The sequence below is a fragment of the Portunus trituberculatus genome, chromosome 30 (genome assembly GCF_017591435.1).
Source record: "Portunus trituberculatus isolate SZX2019 chromosome 30, ASM1759143v1, whole genome shotgun sequence".
In the NCBI taxonomy this organism is placed as follows: domain Eukaryota; kingdom Metazoa; phylum Arthropoda; class Malacostraca; order Decapoda; family Portunidae; genus Portunus; species Portunus trituberculatus.
Window position 1 is genome coordinate 1,999,946 of NC_059284.1, and position 20,000 is coordinate 2,019,945.

The window sequence follows — 20,000 nt, forward strand, 5'->3', positions numbered from 1 at the left end:
GTATTTGAAACCACTCACTGATGCGATCTTGTAAGTAAACTTTACACTTTGCGCCTCCTTTTTCTCTCTCCCTCTCTTCGTTTTTCTTCCTGCCTGACGCGACGATTTAAAAAGTTGTCTGTGTGTTCCGCTAGAGGCTGATCTAGGGGCCTGTGTCTCGCTCTTGTCTCCTTTTCGTATCGCTCTATTATTGCTCTGCTCCTGAATTGCTTTATAGTATACCTCGAGCTCTCCTATTTTATGATAAACGTATAGATCTTTTTACTGTCTTGGCAAGTTGCTGGTGACTTTAAAATTTTCGTGTATCTCAAACTTTCCTGTCTTGTTTTATCCTCGCTCTATCCTTGCTGTACTCCTTTATAGGATCTCAAGCTCTCCTATTTTGTGATAAACGTATAGATATTTTTAGCGTCTTGGCAAGTTACTGAGGACTTTTTTAAAATTTTCATGAATCTCAAACTTTCCTGTCTTGTTTTATCCTCGCTCTATCCTTGCTGTATTCTTGAATCGCTGTATAGTACCTCAAGCTCTCCCATTTTGTGATAAGTGTATTGATATTTTTAGCGTCTTGGCAAGTTACTAATGACTTTCTTTTAATTTTAGTGTATCTCAAACTTTCCTGTCTTTTCTAGCGTCGCTCTATCCTTGCTCCATTTTCGCCCTACTCTCCTGAATGACGTTATTCCTAGAACTCTCGTATTCTGTGATAATTAGATTTTTTACGTCTTGGCAAGTTACTAATGATTTTTTTAATTTTTTTTAATGTATCTCAAGCTTTCCTATCTCACTCTATTCTCGCTCTATCTTCGCTCAATCCTCGCTCTACTTTTCTGAACCACATTATATACCTAGAACTCTCTGATTTTGTGATAACTGTAGAGGTTTTTAGCGTTATGGCAAGTTGCTAATGACTTTTTAAAAATTTTCGTGTATCTTAAACATTTGTCTCGCTCTGTCCTCGCTCTATCCTTGCTCTATCCTCGCTCTGTCTACGCTCTATCCTCACTCTACACTTCTGAATTCTCTTATTTTGTGGTAACTAGATATTTTTAGCGCCTTGGCAAGTTGCTAATGACTTTTTAAAAATTTTCGTGTATCTTAAACATGTCTCGCTCTATCCTCGCTCTATCCTCGCTCTATCGTGGCTCTACACTTCTGAACTCTCTTATTTTGTGGTAACTAGATATTTTTAGCGTCTTGGCCAGTTACTAATGACTTTTTAAGAATATTCATGTATCTTAAACATTCCTTTCGCTCTATCCTCGCTCTATCCTCGCTCTATCGTGGCTCTACATTTCTGAACTCTCTTATTTTGTGGTAACTAGATATTTTTAGCGCCTTGGCAAGTTGCTAATGACTTTTTAAGAATATTCATGTATCTTAAACATGTCTCTCTCTATCCTCGCTCTATCCTCGCTCTATCGTGGCTCTACATTTCTGAACTCTCTTATTTTGTGGTAACTAGATATTTTTAGCGCTTTGGCAAGTTGCTAATGACTTTTTAAGAATATTCATGTATCTTAAACTTTCCTTTCGCTGTCCTCACTCTGTTCTTTTGAATCACATTGTCTTAAACTCTCATACTTTGTAATAACTGCAGACTCTTTTTATCGTCTTGGCAAATTACTAATAACTTTTTGTTTTATTTTATGTATCTCAAACTTTCGTATTTGTAATGATTTTTCTTTTAATTTTCTCTTTATGAGCGTCTCTTCAAAACAGAGAGTTCATTTTGCACTATGTAAAGTCTCATCTCAAACATTCGTAATTTCTAGTCATTCTTTTCTTCTCAGTGACTTGAAGAATTAGTGATAGACTTTTTTCCTTTTAATTTTGTAGTAACTTTATCCTCAGTTGTTGTTTTTTCACACCCACAGGAACTTTATTATTCTTCATCCTCTTAGTAGCTTTATAAAACGTTTTCTACCTATTAGCTTTATATCAACCATGTTTTCTATCCATTAGTTTCTTTGTTTCATGGCTTCCCACACCTTTGTAGCTTTATTTATTTTTTTCACCTTTTTCATGGCTTTATTTGATTTTTGTCACTCTATTCGAAATTTTACTAGGCTTTTTTCACACCTTTATTAACTTTTTTCCACGTTCTCCACACCCCCTTAGCTTTATTCAACGTTTTTACCCTTTAGTAGCTTTATTACACATTTTTCCACCTTTAAGAAGCTTTATTTCACTTTCTCCACACCTGAGTAGCTTTATTTATGTTTCTCGTCCTTAAGCAGCTTTATTTCATGGTTTCTTCCTCTTACCAACTTTATCCATCGTTTTCCCGTTTCCAGTAGCTTTATTAACGTATCCATGACATAAGTAGCTTTATTTGTCGCTTTTCCTGTTTCCAGTAGCCTTTATTAACATCTCTCCAGCGCTCAGAGTAAAGTTGTCATGAGGAAGTTAAATGGTGTCGGGGCAAACTGACAGAGCAGCTCCAGCGCCTCCTAGCGGCCAGCGGGAACTTTACCTTGCCAGCGAGAACCACGACTTTTCTCCATCTATACTTGAGGGCCCGCTGCAGGATTCTTGTATAGACAGGTTTCTCTTTCTCTTTTACCTCTCTCTCTCTCTCTCTCTCTCTCTCATCCTCCTATCCAATTACCTATTTACACATCCATTCTACTACTACTACTACTACTACTACTACTACTACTACTACTACTACTACTACTACTACTACTACTACTACTACTACTACTACTACTACTAATGCTGCTGCTGCTGCTATTGTTACTGCTACTGCTAGTACCATTATTACTACTGTTGCTACTACTACTACTACTACTACTACTACTACTACTACTACTACTACTACTACTACTACTGTTAAAGACTGGATGTGGCTATAAGACAAGTTAAAATTTTCAGGGTTTACCTGTAAATCTTTTTCAATGACACATAAATATTCAATCTGTTATTTCCTGCCTGTTTCCTGTAAGGCTTTGACTCAGCACACTGTACACGCAGGGCGCCGCTTGAGTACCTACTATGCTGTAGTGAGCCGAGGAGGAAGAGGGAGGAAAGGAGGGAAGGAGGTAGAGGCCCACCCAGGCGAGCGGTTCCTCCGATACACAACTTACACATAAATTTCTCTCAAGAAATAGCAAAATACAGCACGTGTGTAAAGAGTGTTATCAACTTATTTAATTTGTGGATAGGAGACGTGATGTGTGGTGGGATACATGGATGGGGGAGTGGATGGTTAGGTGGAAGGGTGAGTGGTGGGTGAGTGGGTGAGGGGATGGGTGGATGCGTTGGAGTAAGGAAGGATACATGTCTGGCAGGATAGAAGGTAGTACGATGGAGAGATTTACGCGATACACACTCACCGCTAAGTCAGACAACGATGATGGTTCGTAGTTTTTTTTTTTTTTTGCTAATTTTGACGTGTTTGGCAAGATATTTTCACAACCGTTCATCACCTACTCGTTCCCTCCCTCCCTCCCTCCTTCCCTTCTACTCCTCCTCCTCTTACGCCTACTTCTTTGCACAAACGACTTCCAGAACTCATTATTACAACAATAGGCAGCTACACACCACACTCACCACACTCACCACACTCACCACACACGCCACAAAGCCCGCGGCCTCTACACAGCACAATACTCCTTCAGGAAAATTACTGGAGGAAAAGAAAAAGTCACACACACACACACACACACACACACACACACACACACACACACACACACACACACACACACACACACACACACACACTTCTCTTTCGTTTTCTTTCCTTTTCTTTTCATCCCGAGGCACTTTCAGAAATCAAGACGCTAAAACAGAAAAGGTTCCTTTCTGACATATATTCACCTTAGGGAACGCCGCCATCTCCGCCACCTCTTCCTCTTTTCCCTCCTGGTACAATCATTCTAGCATGGAAAAAGTGAAACGCCTGGAATGAAAAGGCGATGTACTGAAAAAGCTCTTACTTGACCGTCCTTCTCTGCTGTCTGTCTGTGTGTTTGTCTGTCTCTCGCCTTTATTTGTTACTAAAGAGATAGGAAAAGCAGGAATAAATGAATGAATGAATGAATGAATGGGTTTATACAGTATAGATTATAAGGCTGGTTAGAAGGAAGGAGAGGAGAGACGAACAAACGAAAGAATGCATGGGAGAAAAGGAATGAAAGATGGAAGGGGCAAACAAAATAAATCAAATGTAGACTGAAAGGAAAAAAAAAAAAAAAAGGAAAATAAAAGAAAAAAAGCGGGTAAATGGTAAAGAAAGAAAGAAAGAAAGGAAAGGAAAAGAGATAGCGTGGCAGAGACAGACAATCGAGGGAAAAGAGAAACAAAAAAAAACCCCAAAAAGCAAGAGTACCATGTAAGATTTCGTGAATTTGCATGTTAGGGGGGTGTAAAGTTTTTTTCGACACACTTTCAGCAGAGGGAAGGCGAGGGAGGCGAGGGAAGCTAGGGAGACGAGCAAGTGTGGGAAGACACCCGTTAGGTTTTGCTATTGTTCGTGGGACTCGCCAGGACGGAGTGAGGCAAGATGAACTGTGTGAACTTCAAAGCTGCTACATAATTACGAAAGAAAGTCGTGAGCAGGAGAATTTTAAGCACACGACAGATATAAAAGAGTCTTGCGTGTGTTTCTGTGTGTGTGTGTGTGTGTGTGTGTGTGTGTGTGTGTGTGTTAAGTGGGTCATCTTTACGAAATAATTTTACAAGATGTGTGTCTGATAACTTGTGTCTTACTTCGTTGTAGGATACGAGGATTTTACAGACTTGAAACTTACTAGAAAATGATGTGCTTTGTGAATTTTTAGTTGGAAATATTTCGTAATTAGAAGTTCAAAAGTGCTGCTCTGTGATCTGAAGTGCTGGCTTAGTCTGATCTGGTGCTGTTGGCGTCCTGAAGTGCTTGAGTGAAGTGCATGTATAAATGCTAGTTTAAAGTGTCAGTTTGAAGCGGGTAATTGAAGTGATTATTTCAAATGCCAATCTTTGCTGTCAATATAAGGTGCCAATGCTGTTATAACACTCCAAGGTGCCAATTAATAGTTCGAGGTGTCAATTTTAAGTGCCAATGTGATACGACAATATGAAATGCCAACAGAAAGTGCCAAATTGAGGTGTTAATCTGAGTTGAAAGTGGCACTGCAGAAGTCTCAAGTTACAGTCCCACATCAAGGCGTCAATTTGAGGTGCCAGTCTTCAGCTCAGTGAGTCGGGTGGTGGTCAGAGGTGCCACGATGAGGTGCGCTGGTGAAGTGAGTGCCAGTCAGTCCAGAGGTGATAAGAAGGCTATTTTTATCCACCTTCGCGACTCACTCTCTCCCCTCGAGGTGCTGCACGCCCATCACTCCCCCACCACCCCTCCACCCCTCCACCCTCCACTCCTTCGATACCTGTATCCCACAACTTCCATTTACTTGTTTCTTCCTCCCCTCCAACCCCTTCCCCTCATTCCATCTTTCTTCCACCCCCTCTCTCTCCTCCTCCAGCCCCCCCTCCCCCACAATACTCCCTTAGTAACATCTGGTCATTCACCTTCTCACTCTCTACTCTCTCTCTCCCCTTCTTCTTCCTTCCTCTTCCCCCCTTCTGCTCCCTCCTCCCCTCTTCTCTCTCCCCTCGCTCCTTACCAGTTAGTCGAGGTCATCTGCGCTCTCTCTCTCTCTCTCTCTCTCTCTCTCTCTCTCTCTCTCTCTCTCTCTCTCTCTCTCTCTCTCTCTCTCTTATTTCTTCTTTTCTTTGTTTTATCTTGTTTTTTTCGCACTTTTGTTTAAATTTGGTTTTTATCTTATTTGTTTCATGTCCTCCTCCTCCTCCTCCTCCTCCTCCTCCTCCTCCTCCTCCTCCTCCTCCTCCTCCTCCTCCTCCTCCTCCTCCTCCTCCTCCTCCTCCTCCTCCTCCTCCTCCTCCTCCGGGCTCACGTAATTGAACTCAGGGCAAAAAAAAAAAAAAGCTTAGTCTAACAATAGAAAGGAAAAGTTTCTCTCTCTTCTTGTGTCTACGTCTAGTCTTGGTAACTTGCCCCGCCACACACACACACACACACACACACACACACACACACACACACACACACACACACACACACACACACACACACACACACACACACACGGGCGAACGGACAGACAGGCAGGTGTGGACAGGTGTGTGCAATTAATACTCAATTAGTAGGACAGGTAAAGATGTTCCTGCTTCACCTGTCTTTTCTTTTCTTCCTGTTTATTTTCATTCTTTTCTATTTTTTTTCTTCGTCACTTCGTGTGTGTGTGTGTGTGTGTGTGTGTGTGTGTGTGTGTGTGTGTGTAATTCACCTCAGTCGTCTGCTGGTCACCCAGCCAGTCTTCCCCATTACGGAGCGAGCTCAGAGCTCATAGACCGATCTTCGGGCAGGACTGAGACCACAACACACTCCACACACCGGGAAAGCGAGGCCACAACCCTTCGAGTTACATCCCGTACCTATTTACTGCTAGGTGAACAGAGGCTTGCCCATTTGCCTCGCCGCTTTCCGGGAGTAGAACCCGGCCCTCTCGATTGTGAGTCGAGCGTACTAACCACTACTCTACGCTGTGTGTGTGTGTGTGTGTGTGTGTGTGTGTGTGTGTGTGTGTGTGTGTGTGTGTGTGTGTGTGTGTGTGTGTGTGTGTGTGTGTGTGTGTGTGTGTGTGTGTGTGTGTGTGTGTGTGTGTGTGTGTGTGATAGAGATTAGTAAAGACATAAGAGAGAGAGAGAGAGAGAGAGAGAGAGAGAGAGAGAGAGAGAGAGAGAGAGAGAGAGAGAGAGAGAGAGAGAGAATAAAATGAATAAAATGAATGATTTATGACTTTCAGACGTGTATGGGAAGATAATTAATTGTATGGGCATTATTTAACCTTGAAGGGGCGTGGAGGGGCGAGGAGAGAGAGAGAGAGAGAGAGAGAGAGAGAGAGAGAGAGAGAGAGAGAGAGAGAGAGAGAGAGAGAGAGAGAGAGATAAAATGGGAGCAGGGACACTCAGTAATTTATTTTGTACAGTGAAACAAGACTTAAATTACCTACTATAAAAAATTGTTACACGGGAGAATGTGTGTAGCTCCTCTCTCTCTCTCTCTCTCTCTCTCTCTCTCTTACCTGGCACTAATTACTCCTATACCTTTGCTAGTCTCCTATTGTCTCTCATTCCTCGTCTCTCCAGCGCCATCCTTCCCGCCAGCCAGCCAGCCAGCCAGCCAGCCAAAAAGCGTCACCTGCCTCCCTTGTCATTCCACCGCCAAGGGAAAAAAATTTAGTGCATTCGAGAGAGTTAAGAAGTATTTGTGGATGTTTAGTGTGTTGTGGGGTGCGTGGTGTGGTGGCTGTGTGGTTTAAGCATTGTAGTGTTGCATTGGGTGTTTGAGTGTGTTTAAATGTGTGTGTTTAGTGTGCATTGGTCGTTGTGGTGGTAGTTGGTGGGTGTTGTGTAATGTGCAGTGCTCTGTGTGTGTGTGTGTGTGTGTGTGTGTGTGTGTGTGTGTGTGTGTGTGTGTGTGTGTGTGTGTGTGTGTGTGTGTGTGTGTGTGTGTGTGTTCAATAGCTTACGTGTTTTTATTTCTTTGCTCGTTTTGTTCTCCTTTGGTATCCCTTTTATTGTCTGTCTTATCTGATTTTTATATATCCTCATAAAGCCGAGACATTAGTTAAACAGTTTGGATTTTGTACTGAACCCGAAGAACATTCTCAACACTTATACAGATGAATTAATCGCGTAGAAAGACAAATGAATAAGTGAATAGATTAGAAAAATCCTCTTTGCACTTTGAACAGAAGACTGAGAAACGAAAGATAAACAGATTAAGTGACAATCAAGAAATTTATCAGACGTGACAATGAATAGACAAACAAACAGTAAACCAAAGAAACAAATGAATCAATGCACAAGTAAACAAACAAGTAAACAAATAAGAATGAAATAAGATAAGTTGAAAAAAGAGCACACAAACGCACAAACTCTTACATGTACAAGAAGACAGACAACCAGGTGAACTCTCTTCCAATTTAGCCTAAACACACACACACACACACACACACACACACACACACACACACACACACACACACACACACACACACACACACACACACACACACACACACACACAAGGCGATCTTCTTCTTTTTTACTTCTTCATTCTTATAGTTCCCAGAATCCCTTGGGACTGGAAGGCTAACTGGTTCATAGCAATTATTATTATTTTTTATTTTATTATTATTATTATTATTATTATTATTATTATTATTATTATTATTATTATTATTATTATTACTATCAGAGTGGAAGTTTGTGTTTATCTACCTACGCGTGAAATCAATCCAGTTGTTGTTCTTTTTATTTTCTGTGTATCTTTTTTTTTTTTTTCATTAAATTGTGTTTAGTTTTATTAGCGAATTGCATGACTGATCTTGGGAGTTCATGTTTTCTGTTCTCCTCCTCCCTCTCCTCCTCCTTCTCCACATCCTCTCCTTCATCCTCCTTCTCCTCCTCCTCCTCTTTCCTGTCTCTTATCTGTAGCCAGTTAGAAGTAATTACCAAACAACCTCGAAAGGACTAAAATGTCTGTTGCTGTTTGGTTTTCCTTGGTATTCCTCCTCCTCCTCCTCCTCCTCCTCCTCCTCCTCCTCCTCCTCCTCCTCCTCCTCCTCCTCCTCCTCTTCCTCCTCCTCCCCCGTTTCCATCCCTCCTCCTTCTCCTGAAATTTCATCCGATACAAATACATATTAATCTTCAAACAATCATAAACTGACAACATGAAAAGGTTAATGGAAAACAGAGAGAGAGAGAGAGAGAGAGAGAGAGAGAGAGAGAGAGAGAGAGAGAGAGAGAGAGAGAGAGAGAGAGAGAGAGAGAGATAAAAGCAAATTATCAATAAGAAAAAAATAACGCAAGGCAAACGGAGGAGGTCAGAGAAGAGAACAGATGGAGTGACGTGAAACACAATGGCAGGTTTAGAAAGTGTGTCTTCTGTGTGTGTGTGTGTGTGTGTGTGTGTGTGTGTGTGTGTGTGTGTGTGTGTGTGTGTGTGTGTGTGTGTGTGTGTGTGTGTGTGTGTGTGTGTGTGTGTGTGTGTGTGTGTGTGTGTGTGTGTGTGTGTGTGTCATTCCTCATCTCTAACACACTGACCTACACTTCATAGTCTTCCTTCTACTTTGACCTGTCCATTAGAAAACTTCGCATCTTTATCTACACGTCTCATCCTTTCTCATCTTTCTTCCAATACCTCCTTCACTCAACTCACGCGCCTGTCTATTAGAAACGCCCCTTGGTTTCATATATAGGTTAAGTTAGGTTAGGTTGCGTTAGATCGAGTTGAGTTAGGTTAGGTTAGGTTTGGTTTGGTTTGGTTTGGTTTGGTTGGGTTGGGTTGGGTTAGACTGGGTTAGGTTGGGTTGGGTTAGGTTAGGTTGAGTTAGGTTGGGTTACGTTAAGTTGGGTTAGGTTGGGCTAGGCTGGGTTGGGTTAGGTTGGGTCAGGTACACCTCAACATCTCTTCTTCATGCTTGTCACCATCTTGTACAAATAATGACCCACAATTCAAATCTTCCCTTCACCTCATACGTAGCTACACTTTTAAATTTCATGTCTTCATCATCGTCACCATTTCACACAGGGATGCACTTTTTGTTTCTCCTTTCCTACATATCTTGCCTAATGAAAACTCCTTACACCTACACCCAGTCTTTTTTTTCCATTTTTTTTCTTTAAGCACCATACTAACATACACTTCATCTCTTCAGTAATATGACGCGTTTTCTTACTCATTCTGCTTACTATTTGGTGATTTTATACAATTTCAAAAACTTACGTGGGGATTAAAACAGTGAAGACTCTGCCCATTAATCTTCTGACCTCCATAGACCCTTCCTAATATCAATAAAATCGTCTAATCAAACCCAAAAGTCAAGGTAGAAATGAGTCCCAGAGGTTGATACATTCTAATCTTGCATTATCGCTGCCTTCATCCACGCCTCTACACTCCTGCACCTCACGCAAGACAGGTAAATGTTGTTGTTACCTACTGGTTTTGTTTTTTTCGTCCTCATTCCTGGAAATTTATTGGTAGGATAAAAAGAGGATAAGTTTGCATTGGAGGGAGCATTGAACAAAGACTTGGCGAGTTAGTTATACAACGAAAGGAGTGGTTTTCTTTTTTCTTTTTTTTCGTATAAACTGCTTAAATTCTGGGAACTGATAAGCGTTAAGGTGGAGGTGAAGTGTTCGTTATAATCCGCTATTTTACTCAAGGTCTTACATATTTAGTGCTGTGTATCCGAAAGAGAGAGAGAGAGAGAGAGAGAGAGAGAGAGAGAGAGAGAGAGAGAGAGAGAGAGAGAGAGAGAGAGAGAGAGAGAGAGAGTTTAGCTCCATCTATAGGAGAGCCTGTAATATTTCACAAAGCACGCACTAAATTCTCTTCTGCTAAAGGAATAGAAACTGCTTTCTTTTCTTCTTCTTCTTCTTCTTCTTCTTCGTTCGTCTTCGTCTTCGTCTTCGTCTTCGTCTTCGTCTTCTTTCTTCTTCTTCTTCTTCTTCTTCTTCTTCTTCTTCTTCTTCTTCCTTGTCCTTGTCCTCTACTACTTCCTTTTTCTTCTTCTTCTTCTTCCTTCTCCTCCTCCTCCTCCTCTTCTCCTCCTCCTCCTCCTCCTCCTCCTCCTCCTCCTACTACTACTACTACTATCTCTCTCTCTCTCTCTCTCTCTCTCTCTCTCTCTCTCTCTCTCTTACGGGCAGAATAAAGGTTAATAAGTCTACACACACACACACACACACACACACACACACACACACACACACACACACACACACACACACACACACACACACACACACACACTTCCGGGCTAGGAGAGGTCGTCTTACTATTAACATGAAGGAAAAAAAAATAAAGGTAAAAATAAAAGGGAAAAAGATATCAAGCTCTGAGTTGATTTTTTTTCCTTGTACTAACTTAATTAACTTCATCTTAACTTCCCTCCTTCTTAATTAAGTTTTCTGCCTTTGTTCTCGCACTGCAGGAAGTGTCTAGTCCATTAATCTGTTCAGTTCTTTTTCCTTCATTTGGTTTATTATTCATTTGTTTATTTTCTTAATCTAGTTACATATTTGTCAATACTTAGAGTACGTGGTGTGTTGACGGTGATTGATGATGATGATGATGGTGGTGGTGGTGGTTGTGTGTGTGTGTGTTTCACTGTTTGATCTGCTGCAGTCTCTGACGAGGCAGCGTGACGTTACCCTACGGAACGAGCTCAGAGCTCATTATTTCCGATCTTCGGATAGGCCTGAGACCAGGCACACACCACACACCGGGACAACAAGGTCACAACTCCTCGATTTACATCCCGTACCTACTCACTGCTAGGTGAACAGGGCTACACGTGTGTGTGTGTGTGTGTGTGTGTGTGTGTGTGTGTGTGTGTGTGTGTGTGTTTTGCCATGCTTATGAGTTATATACCGTAGAGAGAGAGAGAGAGAGAGAGAGAGAGAGAGAGAGAGAGAGAGGGGTTATATCCTGCGCCACCTCACCACTAAGGACATGAGCGAGAACAAAATGAATTCCCCATTCTGTTTATCCATCAAAGCGACCGTCATACATCACAGCAGTCAACACCACCACCACCACACCACCACAGCACCACCACAACATCACCACAGCACCACCACAACATCACCACAGCATCACGACAACATCACCACAGCATCACCACAGCACACAAGTACTACCACAGCACCACCACAGCACCACCACATCACCACAGCACCACCACAGCACCACCACAACACCACAGCACCACCACAGCACCACAGCATCACCACAAAACCGCCACAACACCACCACAACACCACAGCACCACCACAGCACCACAGCATCACCACAAAACCGCCACAACACCACCACAGCACATAGCCATCCCTTTAGCATCATCACATCACCACCACAGCACCACCACAGCACCACCACACAACCACCACAGAACCACAGCATCACCACAACACCACCACACCACTACCACAGAAACACAGCATCACCACATCACCACCACAACACACAGCCACCCTCACAGTATCACCACACCACCACCACAACACCACCACAGCACCAGCACAGTATCACCACAGCACTTGACACCACCACAGCATCACTACAGCACCACCACAGCATCACCATGGCATTTGACACCACCCCAGCATCCGTACAATACCACCACAGAACCACCACAGCAGACAAGTACCACCACAGCACCACCACAGCACCACCACACCACCACAGCACAACCACAGCACCACCACAGAACCACAGCATCACCACACCACCACCACAGTACCACTACAGAACCACAGCATCACCACAGCACTACCACAGCACACAAACATCACCATAGCATCACCACAGCACTACCACAGCATCACCAAAGCACCACACTCGTTCATTCGTCCCCATTAAGTTATTTTCACGTTACGAGAGTTTGCCATTTCAAGATTCCACGAAGGCATAAGTGAGAGTTCCAAGTCCCGGACGCTGAAGCGGACCCAAGAGAAGGAGGAGGAGGAGGAGGAGGAGGAGGAGGAGGAGGAGGAGGAGGAGGAGGAGGAGGAGGAGGAGGAGGAGGAGTCGTGATAATAGCGGATATAGAAATTGTAAAGAAAAAAGTACTTCTTGAAAAGGATTTGTTTTAAAAGAAACATTTGCCAGAGAGAGAGAGAGAGAGAGAGTTGATGGAAAGACGATGATGACGATGATGATGTTGATGGTGATGGTGATAGTGGTGGTGGTGATGGTGGTGATGGTGGGTTTAGCATGTAAGGACAATGTAGCACAGGTGAGAGGAACTGGAAGGGTACAGGTGAGGTACGAGAGAGAGAGAGAGAGAGAGAGAGAGAGAGAGAGAGAGAGAGAGAGAGAGAGAGAGAGAGAGAGAGAGTATGATTGAAAGTGAAAGTAAAAAAAAAACTATTTAAGTGTTTTGATTCTAAGTCGTGTGGCACTGTTCCCTCTCCTCCACCTTCCCCTCTCCCTTTCCTTTCCTCCTCCGTTCCCCTCCCCTTCTACGATCCACCGCTACCTTGCCCTCCTTTCCTTCCCTCTCCCTCCAACGCCTACTTTTTTCCCCTTTTTTTTTTACCTTACTTTTTTTTTACCTTACTTTATGTCTCCTTTCTCCTTTAGTTTTGTCCTTTTTTTTCTATATTCTTTCGTATGTATATATTCTTTTTATTTTATTGTCTATCAGTATTCCTCTCGCGACTATTGCATCATTAACCAGTTTATTTTTTTTTTCTTATAACGTAACCTCTATTTTACTCTCTCCTTCCTTCTCCTCCTCCCCTCCTTTCTCCCTTCCTCCTCTCCTCTTCTCTTCAACTTTCCCTTCGCTCTCCCTCTCCCCGCCTACCTCTCCACTTTCTCGCTTCCTTCATTTTCATTTTTCCTACTTTCATTTTCATTCCTTTTTTTTTCCTTTTACGTTTCATGCGTTGCCCCTTTCACTCTTACTTTTAATCCGGAACACACACTCTCTCTCTCTCTCTCTCTCTCTCTCTCTCTCTCTCTCTCTCTCTCTCTCTCTCTCTCTCTCTCTCTCTCTTTATTCTTCGTGTAGTACATTTTTTTCTCTCGTTTCCTTATCTTAATCCCGGATGCTACCACTCCTAAGGCTGCTGGAATTGATTTTTCTTATTTATACCAGTTGGGCTTTTTACGGGAATTTATGGGTTAAAGAAGATACTTTTTGGGGTACCTCCTATCTAAAAGCCCACCCGCTGGGAAACCCTTGCCCCGAGAGAGGAAGCCCAACCTACACTCGGACCGTGGACAGGATTCGAACTCGTGCGCTTTGAGACCCTTCGGACCCCAAAGCACGCAGGGTTCCACATTACCTAACCTAACCTAACCTGCTGGGAAATGCTGAATACATGGCGATAAAATATCAGTATTCCTAGCATGGAGTGACCTGTGTGTGTGTGTGTGTGTGTGTGTGTGTGTGTGTGTATTGACAAACTCTAACCTGATTTTGAAGGGCGTTAAATCATTCTAGCATGGAGATGAAAAGTATACTGAATTTATACGAACCATCCAATTTTATTTTATTATTTTTTCGGTTTTTCTTATTGCTTTTGTCAACAGGAGTGGCACCTCAGTGATTTTGTTTTGGAGAATGAACAAAATAATAGATCTTGGATTACTGCATTTCAATTTTTTCACCCTCGTAGTGACGCGATGTTAGCCAAAATTAGAGGGTACTGGACTGCCTACACCTCACTAGAAGGCTGCTGAGGGCGGAAAAGGTTAAGAAATGCTAGTCTAGTGTACCTTTTCTTCTCCTCCTCCTCCTCCTCCTCCTCCTCCTCCTCCTTCTCTTCCTCCCTTTCTCCTTACCGTCTAACCTTTCAGTGACGCAGAAAGGAGACAGGAGGTAGAGGAGGAATGTAGATTATGAGGACAGTAAGCTGGTTATAGTATTTCTTTTAGCAGTGATGGAGTTTCCCGCGTGTTTATCTCTCTCTCTCTCTCTCGTTTTCGTAAGTAATTGTTTGGTGATTTTTTAAGTTTTAGTTTTATTTATTTATTTTTTTCACTTTCTCCTTTTTTATTTGTTTTAGTGATGGATAAAATTTTTAGTTACGTGAGCAGTTTAGAAATGTGTTTGTTGTTGTTGTTGTTGTTGTTGTTGTTAGTTTTGCTATTGCGTCAGACAAAAAGAAATATTAATGATTCTCCTCTTTTTGTATTATCTTGGTGACTTGTAGCAAAATTTCAGATTATGCAAAAAAACTGAATGGTGAATAATGTGACTTTTTATCTTATTTTATTTATTTATTTATTTATTTATTTAATTTTTTTTGGTGATTCATAAAAATTCCGATAATGTAAGAACTAAATGGCGAATATTGTGATTTTTCCTTTCTTGGTGATTTATAAAGACTTCAGATTATGCAAGAAACTGAATGGTGAATAATGTGACTTGCTTTAACATTTTCGGTGATTACAGATTTCAGATTACGTAACAAACTAAGTGGTGATTAATATGAATTTTTAACTTTCTTGGTGATTCATAAAGATTTCAGATTATGTAGGATACTGAATGGTGAGTAATGTGACTTATTTTACCTTTATTTTCCTGGTGATCACGTAAGATAGTGGATGGTGAATATTGTTCTTTACTGCCTATTGCATTATTGGTTATTACATCATCCCTTCAGTCAACACGAGGCGGAATGCTGATGAGTTTAACCTTTTCAGTACCATGACGTGTGTTTACATTTATTCTGCTTACTATATGGTGATTTTATACAGCTTCAGAAACTTATGTGGGGATTAAAATAGTGAAGATTCTTGCTATTAATCTTCTGACCTTCATAGACACTTCCTAATGTAAATATAATCGTCTAATCGTACTCCAAACTCATGATAAAAATGCGTCTCAGGACTGAAGGGGGTTAAAAGAAAGAAAATGACATTGTTTTTAGATTGTCTTGTTTGTTTGTTTTTTTCACGCCAAGGAGAAGAATGGTGAAGTAACTCCGTGTTTGGGCCAAGTGATACAACCTCTTTTTGTCACATACCGTTTTTTTTTTTTTTTTGTTGCTTTTATCTCGTGTTTGTGTCAAAGAAAAATATGTGAGGACATTAATAATTCTCAGCCAGGAAAGGGAACGTGTGTGTGTGTGTGTGTGTGTGTGTGTGGGTAAGTGTGTGTGTGTGTGTGTGTGTGTAATTTCACTGTTTGATCTGCTGCAGTCTCTGACGAGACAGCCAGACGTTACCCTACGGAACGAGCTCAGAGCTCATTGTTTCCAATCTTCGGATAGGCCTGAGACCAGGCACACACCACACACCGGGACAACAAGGTCACAACTCCTCGATTTACATCCCGTACCTACTCACTGCTAGGTGAACAGCACCTACACGTGAAAGGAGACACACCCAAATATCTCCACCCGGCCGGGGAATCGAACCCCGGTCAACTGGCTTGTGAAGCCAGCGCTCTAACCACAGAGCTACCGGGTCGTGTACCGTGTGTGTGTGTGTTTCACTGTTTGATCAGCTGCAGTCTCTGACGAGACAGCCAGACGTTACCCTACGGAACGAGCTCAGAGCTCATTATTTCCGATCTTCGGATAGGCCTGAGACCAGGCACACACCACACACCGGGACAACAAGGTCACAACTCCTCGCTACACGTGAAAGGAGACACACCCAAATATCTCCACCCGGCCGGGGTATCGAACCCCGGTAGATAACAAAAAAAAAAAGAAAAAGAAAAATAACAGTCTCAAAGTCACTCTTTCTCGTTTGCTAGTTAACCAACTAGAATATTTCAGCCGTGATCAGGTTCCACAATCAACACTAGTCACTTTTTTTCGTTTGGGAGCGAACAAAAATGAAACTTAGTAAGGCAAAGGGACCAATTCCACAGTTTTTTTTTCTAGTTATTCAACCAAAACACTTCCTATATTGGTAAGCTGCCGAACAAATAGGAGACTGTGACACTAGCAGAGAAATATAGCAAAAATAGGCCGGGAATATGGTTCAAGATATGTCTATGAGTGTGTCAGTAGATGTATTAACACCGAGATGAAAGAGAAACAGATAGCTAAAGTCACATAGAGGCGAAGATGTGGCCAGAGACACACGTAAATGGGATTCGTGGGTACATCTCTTTAAATAGTGGCTGGTTTGGGGAGGGGAAGATTGTTAGTGGTCCCAAAGCAGGTGTGGGTGATAAGGTATCGTTTCCCAGGTGCCACGGATCAGTAAACCCATAAATCTCGGTGGATTCAGGTCCTAAAGCAAGCTTGATCTAAAGATTCCACCTGACGTTTTTCCTTCTATTTTCTAGGGCAGACTGATCCTTTCTCTGATGGCGGAGGTGAAGGGTGGGAATGGGAGAGGAAGGGCGGGAGAAGGAGAGTGAGTGGGAGAGTGAAGGGGGAAGGTGAGGGATGTAGGGGAAGGTTAAGGACTGAAGGTCTGGGGTGAAGGTGCTTTGAGGGGTGAGGGGACGAGGTGGTGGTATGAGGGAAGATGGCGGGGTGAGGGGACGTTGTCTTTGCGTTGTCTTGGTATTGTTTTGGTCAGTTGTGTTGTGGTGCGCCTCGGTGAGGCCTCTCAGTGGTTCAGGGCTTCAAGGGCGTTAAGGAACCTAAAGATTCAAGAGTTCAGAGGGATCAAGGAACCTTCAGGAATCCAGATAGCGTAAAGATTGAAGAACTGAATGCTTCCCAGGATTCCAGTGGGCGTCAGGGCTTCAAGGGCACACAAAGGCTCCAGGAGGTCGCAGGAAGCATTTTGCAAGCCCTGAAGTCACTGGGCCAGGTTCTCTCACTCCCCAAAACCTTCTTGACTTTACGGAGAGTCACAGCACAGCTCACGCCAGTCACCCACGAGTCCCTGTCAGGCCGTCACCTGGTCACCACGGCAGCCAGTACACTCTCTGCCTGTAAGGAGTGTGGCCGTATGCGCAACCCGCCAGTCGCTCTCACTAGAGAGAGTACACACGCGAAAACACACACACACACACACACACACACACACACGCAGGCTGCCGCCCAGCCGCGAGAGCCGTCCCGTTAGTCTGAGCTCACGCGTCCTCGCAGCAGCAGGTCGCGGCCACGCCTCTCACTCACAAGACTGGATTTGTGTTACTCTATATCCGCGGCATCTGCGTTGGCGAGCCGAGCGGGAATCTTGTAGTGGTGAGCTAGCAGTTGGTGATGGCGATGTCAGCCAGGTGACGAGTGGAGTGTAGTGATCTCGCGAGTCGCCGCTGGAATCTGGCCCGAAGTCTCTCCGGAACTTTGGGATTACCGGCGCTGCCCTCGGGGAGACACTGACCCATACCACGGTAAGTGATGGGACCTGCTAGATAATAAAACATGGCTGCTATTCTTTGACCTCTTCTTCCAGCTCTTCCTGATCTTCCTCCTTGGCTGAGCGCCTCGCCCTCATTTCCGTCGCTCTTCCCGTCTTCCCTTTCGTCATCGTCGTTGTGGTCATCGTCTTCCTCTTCCCCCACTTTCTTCCTCTTGTCGCTTCCTCCTGACACTGTCACCCGCCACGTTTAAACAAGGGTGCTGTGGACTTCAAAGCGTGCATGCATGTGTGAGTTTGCGGCACGCTAGCCTGGAAAGACCAAGAAGGTGAAGAATTATAAAATGACAATACTCGTAATGAAAAAAGAAACAAGACTTGAAAGTAAAAGGAAGATCAATACATTGATAAATAATAAGATAGATATCGTGTGGTCCCGTAAGTCCATGAAACTGTGCGCCAAAATGGAAGTAAAAGAAAGGAAGCAACTTCTTGACAAGGAGTGGATATCGCAAGAAGGCCGAGGGACCGGTCTGGCGCGCGGTGAGAGGCCCGAGCGTTCACCTGAAGAAGAGAGACGGTGCTGAAGCCCTGACACACCAAGCCTTGAGCGAGAGGGAACGGGTGGGAGCCACCAGCTTGTAGGCCTGGCTGTTTGGTGGTGGTGGTGGTGGTAGTGGTAGTGGGGCGGCGTGGGCTGGTCTACAGGGCGGCGAGAAAGCTTCCTCTAATACACACATCAACTTTTACTTCGACGAAAAGTTTCTGAAAGTCTATAACGTCGTATTTCCCCGGTTTTCCTCAAACGTTTCGCTCGATGATTTCAGAGCAGGAGGTTGAATCTTTACCTTATCACACTTCCATGGCAAGGAGAAGGTAACAGAGCCACTGTGCTCACCCCGCGGAGCACATCAAGCCCCGGGGGGAATGACAAAGCCTTGCGGGAGACTCACTAAAGCTGTGTTAACTCCTCGAGAGATGCGAAAATAAATGGAAAGTGTTGGATTGTGGAGGAAAAACGTGGACTCAGCGATGCTCAGCATTCACGTGATGCGAGCAGTGAACGAACGCTCCGATTCATAAAGCTTCGTTCGCCACACACACACACACACACACACACACACACACATCCGAAATGCATTGAGTGATCAAACTTTCTTTTCTTCCACGGAATGTGCTCGTTTTTTTCTTTTTTTCGTGGTCCCGTCAGGTTTACTTAGATAGTTGTTGTTCACTGCCTCTGGGAATGCACAGTGCCGTACCTCAACATGCTCTCAATTCTTCTTTTCTCTTTCCTTTCTAATGTCATCTTTGTGTGACTCCAATCCATTTTTCATTCTCGTCAAAGCTCACATTTACGTCTCACCTTCATTTCATCTTCATATAGTTTTCTTTACCTATGCTCTCCATTATGTTTCCTCTATTAGTTTTTCTTTAAGATCAAGTTCATTATTCTTGTCATATTCATGTGTTGCTTATTGGTCACCACAGCTTCATGGTGCACCACATCCTGCGCTCACTTTCTTGCGGTACTTTTCACTTCACACTCACTTTCGTGTTTATCAGTTCATGCTCACCTAAGTTCATATTTATTGACATTCATATTCACCTTTCATTTTCATTTACAATATCAAAAACATATATATATATATATATATATATATATATATATATATATATATATATATATATATATATATATATATATATATATATATATATATATACCTGTCCCTATTTCTTTTTATTTATTGAATCATTTAAACATCATAGCTTTTTGTTTATTTTTTATCTATTTCTTTTTTTCACAATTCCCTTAAAACTCTCCCTTTCATGGTGTCCACTCGTGTCAATTTCACTTTACGTTCACTTCTGTTCTTCTCACGTTGGTTATCCTGTCTGTGTCTGAGTGCCCATGAAGACTTGTAATCTTTCCACTCATCAACACCAGACACCGCTCAGAACAGTGGTAGTCTGGTAGTGAATAGGCAGTGACCGTTGTCTTGCCTCACTGCTCTCTCATAACTCTCATAACTTTGATAATTCTCTCATACTCTAACGCCCGTATTCATAAACGCCTTCCCCTCTCACTACGACAATTTTCCAAGGCCACAGAAACAACTAGCCGGGTTTTCAAGACAGTTTTTGCTTTTAATAAACTAAAAATCTTGCCAATCTATCACCGAAACCATAAAAA

The 20,000-nt window shown here is 42.9% G+C and overlaps 1 protein-coding gene across 1 annotated transcript in view; it reads left to right on the plus strand.

Annotated features, from left to right (window-relative positions):
* Window positions 1–17,562: 17,562 nt before the first annotated feature.
* Window positions 17,563–20,000, plus strand: part of LOC123510701 (patched domain-containing protein 3-like) — an 84,514-nt gene continuing 82,076 nt past the window's right edge. Inside the window, exon 1 of the mRNA XM_045266035.1 lies at window positions 17,563–17,837. The gene's annotated coding sequence lies outside the window, so the exon portion shown is untranslated. The remainder of the gene's footprint in view (window positions 17,838–20,000) is intronic.